Source organism: Anthonomus grandis, chromosome 11, assembly GCF_022605725.1.
Source record: "Anthonomus grandis grandis chromosome 11, icAntGran1.3, whole genome shotgun sequence".
Classification (NCBI taxonomy): domain Eukaryota; kingdom Metazoa; phylum Arthropoda; class Insecta; order Coleoptera; family Curculionidae; genus Anthonomus; species Anthonomus grandis.
Genome location: NC_065556.1, coordinates 24,264,210 through 24,283,065, shown reverse-complemented (window position 1 = coordinate 24,283,065; position 18,856 = coordinate 24,264,210).

Genomic DNA, 18,856 nt, shown 5'->3' with positions numbered 1-18,856 from the left:
TTATATGGAGAAGAATATACAGCACCACCACTATTTGCAAATAATAAAGTAATTTTATCCATGAGTTAAATTGGTCCAGATGTAGCAACAAGAAGAATCAAGTGCCTGTATTTCTCCAGATAGTTAATTAATTATGATAGTTAACACATTATCTACTACAAACAAACCTAGATAAAGAAAAGATTCTCAAGATTAGTTTAGTAATTTACTAATTTAGCCCACCCTCTTAAAAAATACTTATTAATTAAAATAATAAATACATACGTATAAGCAATTAAGTAAAGATACAGCTATTAACTGGCGGTAAGTATTATAAATGCAAAAAAAAAGAATAATCTTTAATAAGCGCTTCTTCCATGCTTGTTACGGACAAAAAAAAACAACAAAATTTTATTGGGTTGAGCTTAATGATATCATCGAGAACAAGTACAAGAAGCAAGGTTATAAACAAATCATTTATGTACCTTTTTTTTATGAATGATGTTACTGTAATTTAAAGAATATTCATCAAATATGTATGATTCTTTGATTTATTATTTATTAAATGGTTAATAGTGGTATTAATTTGAGCCTTTTTCATAGCACATGGGCATTTACTTAATGACTTAAGCGAACGCAAGATGTATGTCGTTGTGGTCTTGACATAGTCAGAATAATAGTTTTTTTGGTTAAATTTAATTGGTATTTCTTTTTTTTTTGTTATCGATTAATTTTAATTGATTTTTTTTCTTTGATTGAGTTATTTGTTTATTTTTCTTCATTAATTTTAATATTCCATTCACTAACAGTTACAGCAATTTATAAATAATTCTTACAGGAATTTTTTTAATATTGTCAGCCTTATTAAAGTTATATGTTAGTCTAAATTTAAATATTTTAATGAATGCATACATGAATTTTAATAAATAAATTTCTTAGTAAATCGTTACCGATTGATAAATTTAAGGAAAAAACAGAACAACTGGTAATTTCAATAATTTTAATCAAATAAAGAAAATTGTCAGCGTTTATAGTGTCGATATGTAATCATGTCTTGTTTAAACCCTAAAATGTTCAGTGCCTATATGTATTTTGGTATTTCTTAAGTGTTCGTCTTTTAAACTATGAATTTGAATTCAGTATATTTTATTTTTATTTATTATCTATATTCCTCACTTGCGCTTGCTCCTAAAAGGAGAAACGCAATAGGTCGCACGTCTTGGACATCTTTACGTTTAATTTTTGTCGGAATTTAGTTGCTAGAGAGAGGGTAGAAGGAACGCCATCTTTCTCTTTTTAACCTAAGAAGTTAGACCTGTTATTGCAAGTTAATAAATTGACTGCCGCAAGCAAAATCTTTCTTGCCCGACCAGTATATCATTGTACCTCAAGGTGTAACTCCGAATATTTTATCATTGGCAACTCTGTTTAAACTCAAAAATACTTCTGTACATGACTGTTTATTATCAATAATTTATAATTTAGCTTAACCTATAAAACCAGCAATTAATATTGCATTAACGCTAGCACGAAGAGCTAAAATATCATCCAGAACCCTGCGGTGCATGATCAGCATGTGGGCGGATATAATTTTTTCTTTATTACCAAACGGGCACTTAATATGATATGTCCAGTACAAATATGGCCGACTGCAGTGTTAAACTTGTTCTACTAAAGGTTCATAATGAAACGCTACTTTATAGGGGACTTAATAAAAATACCATGTTTAATTCCTACTTATAGATAATAAATCAATTTTACGTATAGATAACTAGTAGCCGTTTAAGTGCCGCCCCTCGTGTATTTTTTTTTTCTCTATTTACGTAGTTACTACCGTACTTAAGCTGGGCGGACACCAACTGGTCAGATTGCTGCTTAACCGCACAAAGCTTTAATTTTAATTTACAAATAATAGATGGTATCCTGAGATGAAAAAACTGGCTCTTAACGTATACCTGTTAATTTGCTATATTCAAAAGCGAGTCTCGCAAGCAGGGGACATCCATGAATAGGGAAAAAAGGACGTAAAGGCTACTTTTATTAATTAAAATATGAAAGGATTTATTGCCAGATGTCAGATGAGATTGTAATTTTAAATGGTGGCAGGGGGGTTATTATTTATTATTTTCTGTTTTTAAACTTAATATTCAGTTTATTAATTTAATAATCGTTTTAAATACATTCTCGCTAACATGTTTATTCTTTCAAACCTTTCGACGGTTTCCTCCTTCTGACATGTGCCTATTCCACCATTTTATCAACTATTTGTGAAATTGGCGCCAAAATATTTCAAAAATTTCGATATTCTTATGATTTTTCTTGTACAGTGAACAATTTTCTATATATCTGGATCTAAAGATGTTTTAAGAGTAGATGGACTTTAATTGGTAAGCTCCATTGGTAAGGCTATTTCGCTTACAATTAGTTAAATGAAGAAGTTCCTAGAGACCAAAATTGTAAGTTACATCATGACTGATGAACGATTCCGATATTTGTTTTTTGTAGGTTGAACCATTTCCCAGAAATCTGGATCAAAACATTTTTAAGTGGGACATGACTGCTATTGATTAACCAAGAAAATTATTAAAATATTTCGAATTTTAGCGGCTAAATCGGAAAACTTTGGAATACAATTGTAGATGAAGTACATCATTCAATAGTTATCCAGAAATCTAAATTTTTCGAGCGCTGACCGACATTTATCAATTAACGCAACACTATTTTTTAAATATCTTCATTCTTAGAGGTCAGATCAAACAATCTGTAGAGAGTTATCAAATTCCATATTGGAGGTTTCATCAAACAATAAGTGTGTAACATCAACTTTTATTAAAAAAAAACAGATTTTACAGTATTGCTAATATGTTCACCAACATCAACTTTCTATTTGACTTCTCATTAAATTGTCCCAGAGACCTCATCTTCCGACAATCTCTTCACCTTGACAACCTGCCAAAAATGGTTTCACTTCACTTTCCAATTCCAAAAGTAATTCGTCTGTTTGTTAGTCGTTCTAGAACGTTAAAGAATGACTAAGACTAATCTTATTCCGTTTCTAGATAAATGGCCTCAACTCCTACGGTCACTTAAGATTTTTATTGTTCGATCATATATTTCCAAGTGGGCAGTGCTAAAAACATGGTTTCAAATCTTAAAGGTCTTGTTCAAAGTCCTTGTACGTTGAATTCGTTTTTATGTGAGCAAATATTATATTGTTATTTAAATAAGAATTAATTTTTAAATCTTTTTAAAAGAAGTGGAGTTTTGTCCATAGTTTTACTATCAGGAATTATTTCATGTATTATTGTTTTCTTGGCAGAATGTACACCTATCTATGGTTATTACGTATTTTCAATAAAGACATTAGTTCATGCTATAGCAATACTGCCCCTGAAGTCAGCACTCTGTGTATATTATCTGACATGATATAGAATAAGTAAGGTACAACTGATATTTGTTTAATACTATAAAATTATGCAAAATATTAAAAATTTATATCTTAAAACATGAAATATTAAGAAATCTATTAAATATTTATTTTACATAAAAATACTTTTTATTAGATAGGTACAGTCCTTTACTCTGCCAATCAATTAATCAAATATGCTTTATTGTCAAAAAATTTAAGGAATTTTGTAGACAAAGCTATACATAAAAAGCAAAACACGCAAATATAGAAACCAAAATACAAGTACTAAATAAATATATACAAAACTGGGTACAAAAGATGGGAAAGTAAATAAAAATAGTAACAAGAAAGTAAAATAAAAAAAGTAACAAAAACAGTCAAAAACATTCATACAATGTTTAAAAAGTCATAAAAAATTGTATAGAAATTCAGCAATACAAAATATTGCTATTCTACATCGTAAACAATTTAATAATTAGCCAGTGCGTGCATGATATTCAAAAATTAATAAGAAAAAAAGCTCTCTCCAGTAAATATGATTTCAAAGCATTACGAAATCGAGGAAAAGATGTCAAGAATTCAATTTCCAAAGGCAGATGATTGTGCATTTTTTCAGCTCCGTAAAGAATAGAGCTTTTTATTAATTCTGACCTTGGAATTGGCACATAAAGATCGTGCTCTGCGTTTCGAAGTGGATAATTGCAAGATGGTCTATTAAGAATTTCTGTTATATGCTTGCGAATCAAGCAAGTAGGTTCAAGAATGAATAAAGATGGAAAAGTTAACATTTTAAATTTTTTAAACATTTCTTGGCTGTGAGCTCGACTATCAAGTCCTAGTGAATAGCGAACCGCTCTATTTTGTAGTTTAAAAATGCACTCAAACTGAGTCACACAGCATGTGCTTCAGAATGGAAGGGCGTAACGAAGATGGGACTCAAAAAGGGCATAATATACTGTTCTTGATGACGAAAGATTTAATTCCCTGGAAACTGATTTTATGGCCAAACAAGCTGAACTTAATTTTTTAGATAAAACATCGATATGTAATTCCCACTTCAAAGAGCTGTCAACAATAAGTCCCAAAAATTTCACAGATTCAACAACGTCCAAGCTGGTGTTGCTAAGTACAAAGGGTTGGATAGTACCTTTATAAGATAAGACTTTAGTTTTTGAGATGTTTAAGCAGAGAAGATTCGAATCGCACCACGATTTAATGTTGATAAGGTCTTTAGCAATAGTTGCATGAAGTGCCGCAACATCCGGATTGCTCCTTGTAAAGCTAGTATCATCGGCAAAGAGACAGATTTTGCCGCTAATGTTAAGATGGGACATATCATTAATAAACAGCAGAAACAGAGTTGGGCCCAGAACTGAACCTTGAGGTACCCCACGTTCTATTGGTCTGCTAGAAGACATGGTCGTATCAACCTTTACAAGCTGACTTCTGTAGGTAAAATAGGACTTAAACCATTCGAGAGGCGTTCCTCTGAACCCATAGTGCTGTAATTTGTTGATTAAGATAGTATGGCTTACACAATCAAAAGCCTTGGAGAAATCACAGAAAATAGTTGCTGTTAAGTGGTAATTGTTTATACTGGAGTAAACACTGTTAAAAAGGAAGAACATAGCATCATTAGTGCATTTATTACTCAAAAAGCCAAATTGATGGGGAGTTAGTATTTTATATTTACATGAATGATAATAGCATTTTTTTAACCAATCTTTCTATGATCTTCGATAATGTTGGAAGGAGAGCAATTGGATGATAATTTGAAGCTTGCTCTTTATCTCCTTCTTTATGCAAGGGTATAATTATTGCAGCCTTAAGGCAGTTAGGAAAGACCCCATTTTGAAATGATTTGTTAATTAGGTTTCTCAGATGGTTTAAGGTATTATCAGGCAGATTTGAGAACATTTTTAGAGTAAGACCATCTGTACCAGATGATAATTTGTTTCTTATTTCATTTATTGTACTTTGAAGCTCTGTTATTAGTACATGGGTAAAAAAGAAACTGAAAAATGTTTAATATGTAAGTTTTGATTAGAGAGATATGAAAGTGGATCATGGGAAGTAGTCATTAGGTTTTTAACCCGTTTACAAAGTAATCGTTAAGATTCTCAGAGGGGATAGTGCTAGTGGAAAAAGGCTTATTTCTTAATTCGTTAACAATAGACCATGTTTCTTTAGTAACATTACCAGAATTAGCCAGCCTGTTACTATAATAAATATCTTTTGCGGCTTTTATTGCTTTTGATACAATTTCCTGTATAGCCTTACATGATTATGAAAAAATATGCTGTCCGAAAATTTTTTTAGGTATGATAAAGAGCGCCATGTTCCTTGCAGATGCACGTAAGCCTTTAGTGGACCAGAGTTTATGATGCTTAATTTTGATGGGTTTATAAGGAAACGACTTATTCGCAATACTTGACAAGGTCTTTACAAATCTAGAAAACACCACCGATATCATCAGGGATAAGACCCCGGTCAGCTGTTTGGCATAGATTCTTGAACTTCAAAAAAATTTCTTTTAACAAAAATACGGCCTAATTTATAAACATTATTTTTGCTTAAAGTGTCACTAGTAAATCTGGCCAATACAGCTTCATGGACAGAAAAACCTGAATCAACGAAGTTCAGAGTAAAAGATGACAGGATATAATCAATGGTGCTGGAACTATTTTTAGCTATTATGGTTGGCGAATTTACATGCATTAACAAACCCATTGAATCGAAAATAGACTGAAGAGATTCTTAAGAGTAACACACACACTGGAGTAGTCAAAAACACAAATAGTTCATAAAGGGTCATATTACTTATATTTAAATCATACTCTCATGTAAATATTTTTTGACGACGTCACTGGTAATGATTCCTTGTATCCGTGGCATCGCCAATGGGATCGAGCGGCGTTGCCATGTCTTTACCTTTTTCTTTAAAATGCATTATATACCTTCATTTAACTTTGACTATCGACTGCAGAGCTTAGGCTAAATTTTTAAAGCTTTAGCTTTTCGAAGTGGGGTTCTGACGGGATTTTTAATTACAAAATATTTAATCTTATTAATAATGTCTATTGGTTTTATTGATAATAATACCATTTTGGTTTTGGTATACTCGATCAGAAATTATCAATGATGCCTTGGATGTTGCTAACAAGAGGAGAAAAACTGTTCTTTATCTTGTTAAACTCGTACATTCTTCAACAACCGATAATTTCGAAAGGAGCAGGATTCCTACAAGGTCCTTCGCTATCGCCTTTTTTTTTAGCATTCTCATGCACTATTTATGACAATTATAGACTAAAACTCTGCTGCAATATGCAGATGATAACTACGTCTAATAATCAATCTAATGATAAGTATGTCTAATAAAAAAGCATTATATCACAGTTTAAAAATGTTTGATATTTTATCAAGGAGGAACAGTAGTATTGTTTTGTGTCTGTCAAATTAAGTGACCAAGTTTTGTGATATTATAAAGTGTTTTTTTGCTGTTTCTACATAAGTATTTGACATCATTGCACCAGAGATGTTGCAAGCAAAGATGTTGCTAGCAATGCTACTTAGTCTTTTAATGTTCTTAGGTTTGGTCTCTCCAAGAATGCTTATTTACTCTGGAGAATATTTGCTTGACACATAGGAAGTTGTCCTCAATAATTAATTGTGGTATAATAAATTATACTCGTTTCTCATTTAATATAAACTTACCAATACCCGCATCTTCTTTAACTGGATACGAATTTGATTCTAAATCTGAAAATTTCATGTTCTATCAACGAAATAAAATGTCAAGCATTAATAACGGTCGCTTTATAAATACTTCCACTTAAATAATTCTTAAGCCTTTTTAGGGCAATTTTAATTTAAAACTGTGTAGGAAATAGTACAAGGTATTAATAGAACTTCATTTTATTACCTCCTAAGACCTCGCACCGCAATTACTCCAGCTAAAATAACTCTTTTAATCAAATCAAAAAACACTTTTCTATCTCTTTTATTTGCAATAGTTTTAACAAAGTATTCAAAAGCTCCTCGTAAACATTAAAAGGAAACCGTCCGTCGTACCACAAAATTTTGATGATCCCTAGTAAAAGACGCGAGATTAGCATTAGAGCTATTTTAATGATGTTAAGTACCCGCCTGTGCCCGGTTAAAAGTACCATGTATTGATTGTGTTGGTTGTTTTTCGAAGGTCGCAGATTTCTCGATAAATGCATCCCTAATGGAAACCAGTTCTCGGGCCGCTAGGAATGGCGTATAGGTACTACTGGCCATACTGTGGGTACTGAAGACTGACTCACCTATATAAATAGCCAAGTTGCATATAAGTGGTTAACCGATGCCTTTTTTAGAATACAACCGCAAAATCGTGCAGCAGCTCGGATTTTTTGTATTGTTTTGGAATTATCAAATGCGCGAATGAACTTGGTAACTGATATTTTTAAGGATTTTGTAATAAAATGCTTTGTGAGCCGTAAAGACTATTTTTAAAATATATTCTAAACCGCGTGCTCTGTTAAATAAAACTGATTATGTTTGTTCAACACTGAAGGTAAATAGCTTTACAATATTTGTCAGTTTAGAGTGTTAAAGGTCCTTATTTGTCGACCATAAAGCGCTCGTGTGTCGAGGCAAGACCCGAGAATGGAATGCTTCTTAGAACCCACCTTAACCCGGAAAATGTTTATTTTTCTTGAAGATAACATTGCCTGTCAAATGTAAAATGATTTGCAAGAAAAAATACTATATACTTATTATAATTGCAAGGAATCCACGTACAGGGTGTTTCTTAACCTATACGCATAAACTTGGGAAATTATTGCTGACGGCAAATAATGACTAATAGTGAAAAAAAAATTGTAACATAGTTTTAGTTACGGAGATAAACGAGTTATTAATTAAAATTTAAAAAAAAACGTAAATTTTCCAAAATAAATGTTTATTTAACTATTATAGTAACTGTTCGAAGTTATTTCCTTGACTTTCAATACATAATTGAGCACGCCTAATCCAAGAGTTGCAGACAGCAGCTAATCCAGGTTGTAGTCGAATTTCCTTGGCGGCAGCAAATATCCGATTTCTTAATTCTTGTTCATTGTCAACTTCGGTTACATACACCAGAGATTTTAGGTGGCCCCAAAAATAAAAGTCAAGCGGTTTAAGGTCGGGTGATCGAGGAGGCCATCCAATTGGACCACCTCAGCCTATCCATCATTCGGGGCACATTCGATCCAAATGCCGTCGCACTGGTCACGAAAAATGTGGTGGACCACAAGAGGGACTTCTACAAGGAGTACCGGCAAATTTTGTCGCAAGAATTGTAAATAAAGAGCACCAGTTAGACGATTATCCAAAATGAAAGCGCCAATAAGTATTCCGTTTATAATTCCAGCCCACACATTTACTGAAAATCGTTGTTGAAAGTTTGTTCGCCGAATGGCATGCGGATTTTCAACTGCCCAAAAATGCGTGTTGCGAAATTTGTGAATACCATTGCGTGTGAAAATTGCTTCATCCGTAGCTAAAATGTTCCTGGTAAAGTTGGGTTTAACTGCTGCTGATGTAACAACCACTCGCAAAAGTTTACTCGAGGCGCATGATCTCTTGGAAATAAAGCTTGTACCCTTTGGACGTGAAATGGATACAGTAATTCATGCCTTAAAATTCGCCAAACTGTGACTGATGATAATTCAAATTGCGTTGCAATTGTTCTAGTGCTTATGTCAGGATGCTCTTCGATGATATCTAAAATCAAATTCTCCAGATTTAAAATGCGCCTAGGTCTAATGGCTCCACCATGTTGCCCTGGTCTCGGCCGCAAATTTCCAGTTTCTCTACACCGCTGAACCACACGCAAAAAAGCTTCACGCGACGGATGATACCTATGAGGAAACCTTTGTGCATAAAGATTAACTGCAGCCACACTGTTTTGTCTTGATTCCCCGTATGCCAGTAACATGTCCATTAGTTCCTCATTTGAAAAATTATGCGGCATAATTTTAATAAAAAACGAAATAAAGTTATTACATTTTTGTGAAAAAAAATAGTTATCTCAGAAACTAAAAATATTTTACTTAAATTTTTTTTCACTATTAATCGTTATTTATCATTAGTAATAATTTCCCAAGTTTATGCGTATAGGTTAAGAAACACCCTGTATATCTGTGATAAGATAAGAGTGTTCAAAGACGTTCGCAATTACTGCATCAGAAATAATACAGACTTTGTCCTTGATAGATGCAATGCTAGTTAGATGTTGAATTCTGTACTCAGCAATGGACTTTCTGAATTTAATAAGTTGCCAGCTAAAATCAAAGTCTGTGATAATTTAAACCAATTTTGGAGTCTATTGGGTGTATGAATGTCATATTTTATTTTTATTTTTATACATGTTAACATCTTATTCTTAATTTTAGTTGTTTCATTTTATTTATACATTTTTAAACAGTTATTTTAGTTATTTTTAAGTTTTATTTGTACATACTTTGTTTTACAATTTTAACTCGTATTTTGTTTTATTTTACGCTTAAATTTTACTTATGCTTTTTCTGTATGTGAGACTTTTTGTGTTTTTGTATATGTATGCCATAGTCGTTGTTACGTTTACTTATTTATTACATTTTGTACACACTTTTTTCAATTTATTTGTATTTTTTTGTTTTTGCAGTTATTTTTATTGGTTTAAATTTTTAAGTTTCAAATAAATAAATACATTATAAAATAAATCTAACTTACTATTAAATAGCTCATTTATAAATAACTGTGTTGACGTATAGTTCAGTGGCGTAGTAGGAAAAGAAATTAAGTCTTAGCAGACTAAAAATTGTCCATAGAACATACTCTTACTTATAATTATTTAATCTTAAAATGAAATTTAGGAGCAAATAAATAACACTGAAACTATAATAAGAGTTTTTTAATTCTTTAGTTAAATTTTACTTGTCGCCCACTTTTGTCTATGATCTCCTATTGCTAATTATATATAACTTAACTCATTTAAGCTAAATTTTTATTATAGTGTAAATAATTGCAATATTTATGTACAAGGTAAATAATAAAAACCTTATATAATAAATCCCAGCAATTTAATTTATTAAAAGAAACCTGGACTTTGTATTTAATACGAAACTTAATTACATATAATGATTATGGTCAGATTTGTCAAATTATTTATTAAAAAACTCATCATGCATAATTTACCGACAACCGTTGTATGTAATATATTTTTAGGTAATTAAGCCGCTCAAGGTCGATATGCCTTGCCTTACATTACAAAGAAGATGCTTTGTAACGTCCGATTTGCCAAAAATCGTCCTTCTTTAAAAAAAAAATATTAATTTAAGCAAGGAAAAAAATATAACCAAAGTGTTATGATTGAAAGCTAATTAATTCAGAATTTATGGCGTCGAGATAGTATTAATTATGGTTGCGAAAAAACCTCGTTAGTCGCTTAGTATAATAATTAGGATCTTGTTCGGCAAATAACGGTAAATTTTAAAAATAAAATGTATTTATGTAAACGGTACAAAGAGGTTTATAGTTAATTATTGTTATTATTTATGATTGAAAAGAATTTTAGTAATGTTAAAATGATAAAGATTGGTATTTAGAATGAAATTTAAAGTTTAATTCAATGGTGTACCCTGTATCATTTCATTGGAAAACTATTACAATAGCTGCCATAAAAATTAATTAATTCAATAAATCTATCGCGATAAAATATTGGGACTTCGAAATATGTACAGAGTTCAACAAGCGATGAGAAAAGAAATATTTTTTCATTGTATTTTTATAATTAAAGAGTTGATTGTTATTTTACTTTATTATTTTAACTTTAAATTTTATGGTTATGAAACAGACGTGACTTATTTAAATACTGATTAAGGTTTCCTGAAAATTAGATCTTTGTAGCAAAAATTAGATATATTTTTTTTTGCTATGAAAAATACGATGAAAGTAAAACGTGCAGAAACTATTTTTATTTTATAAGTTATTTTTCATTAAAAAAAATGTACTTTGTAAAAAAAATTATTGTATGCTGAAAAGTATTACCGATTTTTAATGGTAAACAGACGATGAGATGGCGACATATTATTAAATATTAAACTGTTTTTACTAATCATTAATATTTAAGTCTTATTCTATAGTAATTTTACAAAAAAATCATACATTTTATCCCGTAAGATATTACATTGGAATTTTTTTTTCCATATAGTCACTCTCATATTTATAATGGTCATAATATGGATATTATTTTATTTATAAAATTGTACTTATAGTAATGTACCAATAGTGCGGCTGTCCCAAAGTTCGGATGCTGATAATGGACGTTACTTGCTGGCTAGACTGAGAGACCCATCTATCTTAAAAACCCTGAGGCTCTATCTGGCATACCTCCACGACCAACCCTCGAATGCATGTTTTGAAGGGCACACCAACACCAGTGTCAAATTAATGCTGGCTTCTGAGGGACTACTTACTGACTTAGATTCCCTGCGACGTCTTTATAACCGCTTCCACGATGTCTATGGTATCGGCTCGGATGAAATTGAAGAAGACCTCTCTGCTTTTAGATCCTTTTTTTCATCTGAAAGCCTTTTACGGCTTCAAAAAGTTAGGGAAAGTCATGCTTACGATTTTTCTAGCGGTTCCCCATCTAGAAATAAAAATTTTTAGTTAAAGTGAAGCACTCTCTGATAAATCGGACAATAGCAAGCTTAGTGTATTTCTACTTAATATTCAGTCCTTAAGATACAGTCCTTAAGATACATATATTTCTTTTATTGGAAGAGCTAAATTTTCCAGAAATTGTTACTATAACTGAACATTGGTTAAAAATAGATGAACCTGTCTTTATTAAAAATTACACTACAATAGCAAGATATAACAGAAGTAATTTATCCCATGGAGGTACTATGATAGTGTCTACAATCACTGATTTTTCACCAGTGACGAAGTTTGATAACTTATTACTTATTATCTGAAAAATTTTTTGAATTTTCCATCGTTCACCATAAGTTATATGACCTCTATATTATTTGTGTTTATAGAACACCTGACTCTGATGTACAGACTTTCTGTCTAAAACTTCTAAGCTTGATAGAATCCATGCCTCTAAAAAGTAAATTAATTTTGTGTGGCGACCTTTATATTGACTACTCGAGTGTGTATGTTGCTCAAGAATCTCTTCAGTCTATTTTCGATTTACTGGGTTTTTTAATGCATATAAATTCACCAACCAGAATAACTAAAAATAGTTCCAGCACCATTGACTATATCGTGTCATCTTTTACTCTGAACTTTTCTGACCATGAAGCTGTTTTGGCCAGATTTACTATTGACACTTTAAGCAATAATAATTTTCGTAAATTAGGCCGTATTTTTGGTAAAAAAATTTTTTTGAAGTGCAAGAATCTATGCCAAACAGCTGACTGAGGTCTTATCTCTGATGATATCGATGGTGAGTTTTCTATATTTGTAAAGACCTTGTCAAGTATTGCGAATAAGTCCTTTCCTTATAGACCCATCAAAATTAAGCATCATAAACCCTGATCCACTAAAGGCTTACGTGTGTCTGCAAGAAACATGCGCTCTTTATCATACCTAAAAAAATTTTCGGACAGCATATTTTTTCATAATTATGTAAGGCTATACAGGAAATTATATCAAAAAGCAATAAAAGCCGCAAAAGATATTTATTATAATAACAGGCTGGCTAATTCTGGTAACGTTGCTAAAGAAACATGGTCTATTGTTAACTACTTAAGAAATAAGCCTTCTTTAACTAGCACTATCCCCTTTTTACCTGAGAATCTCAACGATTACTTTGTAAACGTGGCTAAAAACCTAATGACTACTATAACACCTTCTTATGATCCACTTTCATATCTCTCTAATGAAAACTTACAGAGTTTCTTTTTTACCCCTGTACTAATAACAGAGCTTCAAAGTACAATAAATAAAATAAGAAATAAATTATCATCTGGTACAGATGGTCTTACTTACTCTAAAAATGTTCTCAAATCTGCCTGATGAATGAACACCTTAAACCGTCTGAAAAACCTAATTAACAAATCATTTCAAAATGGGGTCTTTCCTAACTGCCTTAAGACTGCAATAATTATTCCCTTACATAAAGGAGGAGATAAAGAGCAAGCTTCAAATTATCGTCCAATCGCTCTCCTTCCAACATTATCGAAGATCATAGAAAGATTGGTTAAAAAAGGCTATTATCATTCCTGTTTAAATATAAAATACTAACTCCCCATCAATTTGGCTTCTTGAGTAATAAATGCACTAATGATGCTATGTTCTCCCTTTTTAACAGTGTTTACTCCTGTATAAACAATCATCATTTAACAGCAACTATTTTCTGTGATTTCTCCAAGGCTATTGATTGTGTAAACCATACTATCTTGATCAACAAATTACAGCACTATGGGTTCAGAGGAACGCCTCTCGAATGGTTTAAGTCCTATATTAGCTACAGAAGTCAGCTTGTAAAGGTTGATACGACCATGTCTTCTAGCAGACCAATAGAATATGGGGTACCTCAAGGTTCAGTTCTGGGCCCAATTCTGTTTCTGCTGTTTATTAATGATATGGCCCATCTTAACATGAAAAAACTCTAGCTGAAAAAACTGTCTCTTTGCCGATGATACTAGCTTTACATGGAGCAATCCGGATGTTGCGGCACTTCATGCAACTATTGCTAAAGACCTTATCGACATTAAATCGTGGTGCGATTCGAATCTTCTCTGCTTAAACATTTCAAAAACTAAAGTCTTATCTTATAAAGGTACTATCCAACCTTTTGTACCTAACAATACCAGCTTGGACGTTGTTGAATCTGTGAAATTTTTGGGACTTATTGTTGACAGCTCTTTGAAGTGGGAATTACATATTGATGTTTTATCTTAAAAATTAAGTTCAGCTTGTTTTGCCATAAGATCAGTTTCCAGGGAATTAAATCTTTCGTCATCAGAACAGTGTATTATGCCCTTTTTGAGTCCCATCTTCGTTACGCCCTTCCATTCTGGGGTATATGCTGTGCGACTCAGTTTGAGCGCATTTTTAAACTACAAAAGAGAGCGGTTCGCTATTTACTAGGACTTGATAGTCGAGCTCACTGCCAAGAAATATTTAAAGGATTTAAAATTAACTCTTTCATCTTTATTTATTCTTGAATCTATTTGCTTGGTTCGCAAGCATATATCAGAAATTCCTAATAGACCATCTCACAATTATCCACTTCGAAACGCAGAGCATGATCTTTATGTGCCAATCCCAAGCTCAGAATTAATAAAAAGCTCTATTCTTTACGGAGCTAAAAAAATGCACAATCATCTGCCTTTAGAAATTAAATCATTGACATATTTTCCTCGATTTCGCAATGCTTTGAAATCATATTTACTGAAGAGAGCTTTATATGCAGTAGATGATTTTTTTTTAATTGATTAATTTTTGAGTATCATGCACGCACTGGCTAATTATTAAATTTTTTATGATGTAGAATAGCAATATTTTGTATTGCTAAATTTCTATAAAATTTTTTATGACTTTTTAAACATTGTATTAATGTCTTTGACTGTTTTTGTTACTTTTTTTACTTTTTTAATTTTTACTTTCTTGTTACTATTTTTATTTACTTTCCTATTTTCTTCCTTTTTACATTAAATATAGGAAATTTGACCAGGTACATTTATGTCTTTTGTAACCAGTTTTGTATATATTTATTTAGTACTTGTATTTTGATATTTATATTTGTGTATTTTGCTTTTTATGTATAGCTTTGTCTACAAATTTTTTTAAATTTTTTGACAATAAAGCATATTTGATTTGATTACTCTATATTATATTCATTTTAATATAGCCTGTTGGGCGCCAAAACTACGTTTAATAATTTAAAATAATTAGAAAAAAAATTATGTAGTGGCAAGTTAAACTACTTGCACTCCAACCCTTAGATTCTTTAATAAGAAACTATACAAAAATACAATAATTTGTATATAATAAGTTATATAAATATTGAATTATAAACAAAAATATTTAGTGGCGATTTCTGTAAGAAAAATATTAAGTTCAACAGGCGATGAGGCTAGAAACCTTCTTTATGCATATACGGCTCCGTAGATATGTTTAATTTAATAAAAGCCTGATATGCAAGACTTTTTTCTTTGGAAATTATAAAACAAGAAATTTTGAGTATTTAGTATATCAATCGTCAATATTGTGGGACTAAAAAAAATATGGAAATCCACCAAAATGTATGTGATCTTGCCATATAGTTCGAGAAGTTCCAGAGAAATTAAAGAAAATATTTTTGTGGGTCTAATCCCAACTGAAAGGCTATTCATAAAAATTAAGTTTAAACTTTTAAGTTTATAATTATAGTTCCACACACTTTTGGTTACTGTTCGCTACTATTCACACCAATTAAAAAAAGGCAATAATGTCTTGTAGATAGAGTTTGCAAAAATTTACACTTAAAATAACATCAAATTTTAAATCTTCTCGAACATACGCTACGATTCTCTTACCTTTATCCATGCTTTCGATCATTTCGAGTAATATTGTAGTAAGGGATTTGAGGACGTACTCATCAATATTTTAATTTAACCAACTCTCTGTAACATCAAGAAGGTGGTGATTTATCTTGGAATTTAGTAACTCGCAAACATTTGATAAGTAGCAAAAAAGTAAAATGTTCCAGGGTGATAGCACTGTTAGTTTTAACATAACATCGTTAGTCCCAAACATGTGATAGTGGCGGCTAATCTAATCTGCTAATTTCAGTTTTATTAAGCACAATGCTATCTTCCTACGTACCTCCAAGCTCTCTGACAGTAATGGTCACTGATTAAACCAATTCTTGTTTTGTTGGTGAAAATGACGTATCTCTACTGTGGAAACAACAGCCTTGATGTTCTTTAGCCCATTGAAGACGCCTTTGTCTTTGTTTGTGATTTAATAGTGGCACTCAAATTAAAAAGTCTTCTGGAAACCGTACGACTTGTTATAACACGATTGTATGTCCGTTGAAATTGGAATTGTAGGGCTCTAATTGGAATTGAGCGATTTCTACGTGCATATTGAGAAATATAACGATCTTTTCACTTACTAATAACTCGCTTTCGACCACTTTAAGGTTGCGAAGCAACATCGTCATTTTCTTCAAATCTTTGAGTCATTCTAATCTTAGAACATTAAAAGGCTAAAAGTAGCATATCGTGGAACTATGGACAGATTGTAGAATATCATAAAAACTTGTCACCCAAAATATCGAGTATTTTTTAAAACAAACTGTAATAAGACCCTTTTTAATGAAGTCAATATTTAACGTTAAATGATTGTAGATAATGTATTTTAGAGAAAAAGGAAATGATAGGCAACGCCGCTCGATCCTATTGTTGATGCCACCGACAAAAGGAATCACTACCAGTGACGTCGTCAAAAAATATTTCTATGATAAATATTTATTAATGCTTAACATATAAGTAATATTATCGTTTATGAACTATTTATATGTTTTTTTTTCAAGGACTTCATTATAGTAAAGGTTATAATTTACATAAAAATAAGAAGATTTTTATATTTAATACAAATGTTTAATATTTTGCATAATTTTATTGTATTAAACAAATATCAGTTTTAGATTACGTATTTTATATCACATCAGGGAATATAAACAGGATGCTGACTTGGTCTAAGGGACAGTATTACTAAATAGGAAAATAATTTACCTAATATTTTTATTCAAAAAACATAATAACTTTAAACTGATACGTAGGTATTACGCCATTTTTCTGCCAAGACAACAACGAAACATTTAATAAATTCTGTTAGTAAAACCATGGACAAAACTCCAGTTTTTTATTTTTATAGTCTATTAATAGTTAAGTATATTAAAAAAAATTAATTTAAACATATATTCTTATTTTACATATACTCGTATTTAACACTATAAACACAAAGATTTTTAAGATGTTATATTTACTCTTTTAATAGGTTATATCTATTTTTATGTTTTATTTTTAATCCAAAATCTAATACAAATATTTTGTATTACGTGTTAACATATAGCTGAAAAATCTCTCTTTTAGAATTACGTGTAAACTTGACAACAGAGAATTGGTAAATACTTTTGTTAACAAAATACCCCCTTGCCCCTGCCCACTTGTTGAACGCAAACAAAATTGTCGTTTACTAATTCTAGTTTTCCAATTTTTTAAAAGTTCTACTAAATAGTATTCCTAACAATATTTAAACGAGCAGCAATCTGATGCCGCGATAAATCTTCTTGGTGTAAAGTAATAATTTGTGCCCTTGTAAACATCGAAATTTCAGCTCTAGATATTTTTGTTACTGTTTTGTTTACAGCAAAAATGCGTTGCAGATAAGAGACTGCAAATAATCCAAAAATTGTTATTGAATGTATTTATCTTTAAAAAAAAAATTTGTTTGAATTCTTAAAAAAAATTAAAACAAAAGTTTCTGTTGGGCGCCAAAAGTGCGTTCAATAATTTAATGAATAAATTAAAAATATTAACCGTATTAAGTACCGTTCAGTTCCTTTAACTACTAGTGCAGCTATGGCACTATTGCAACAGCTCTAAACACATATGGTTTATTTAAAAAAATTATATTTTCGCCTAAAAGTAAATATTTTTGACAGAATCTACAACATAATTGGAAAACAGGATAAAACTTTACTTTTATTATATGAGTTAAATAATGAAATATAAATGGCTATTAAAAGGATACCAATCCAAAAATTATTATTGAAAGTTGATCTTTACTGATTTTTTTTTGTAGAAATTCCTTAAGGCTTCCAAATTCATAGTTGCAATATTGCTATCCAATTTTATAAAATAGTGAAGGTCCAATACTTTTTAAAATTTTGTAATTACCATTTGTACGCCGACGGTACTCAGCTTTATTTTCACTTTGACGCAAATCAAAATATTAATACCGATCTCCAACATCCAATTATAGTTTCCAAACAACATCATTTAAAAATAAACCCTACAAAATCGTCAGTTACCTTATTTGGAGGACATAAAAGCCACAGATCTAGAATAAGCGAGGAACTCAAATTAAAAATAAATGACACTCCTATTATAATAACTAATACTTCGAAATTCTTAGGTCTTATTATTGATTCTGATCTTCGATTTCATGAGCATATAACTAATAAATTAAAGAAAGCATATAGTGCACTTAAACTTCTTTGTGATTCTTTAGTGTTTTTCAATTTCAACCATTGTGATATCGTGTATTGACCATGCTTAGATCAAGTCGACTCTCGTAGAATTCAAAAGGTGCAAAATGCATGCCTTCGTCTAATTTTTGAAATTCGTCGCCGAAATCTCATAAGCTTAAGGATATAGGATGGTTAAATATGTTCAATCGTCGTTTGCTTCTCTTAGTTACAAAGTTTTAAAATTAAAAACACCTTCATAT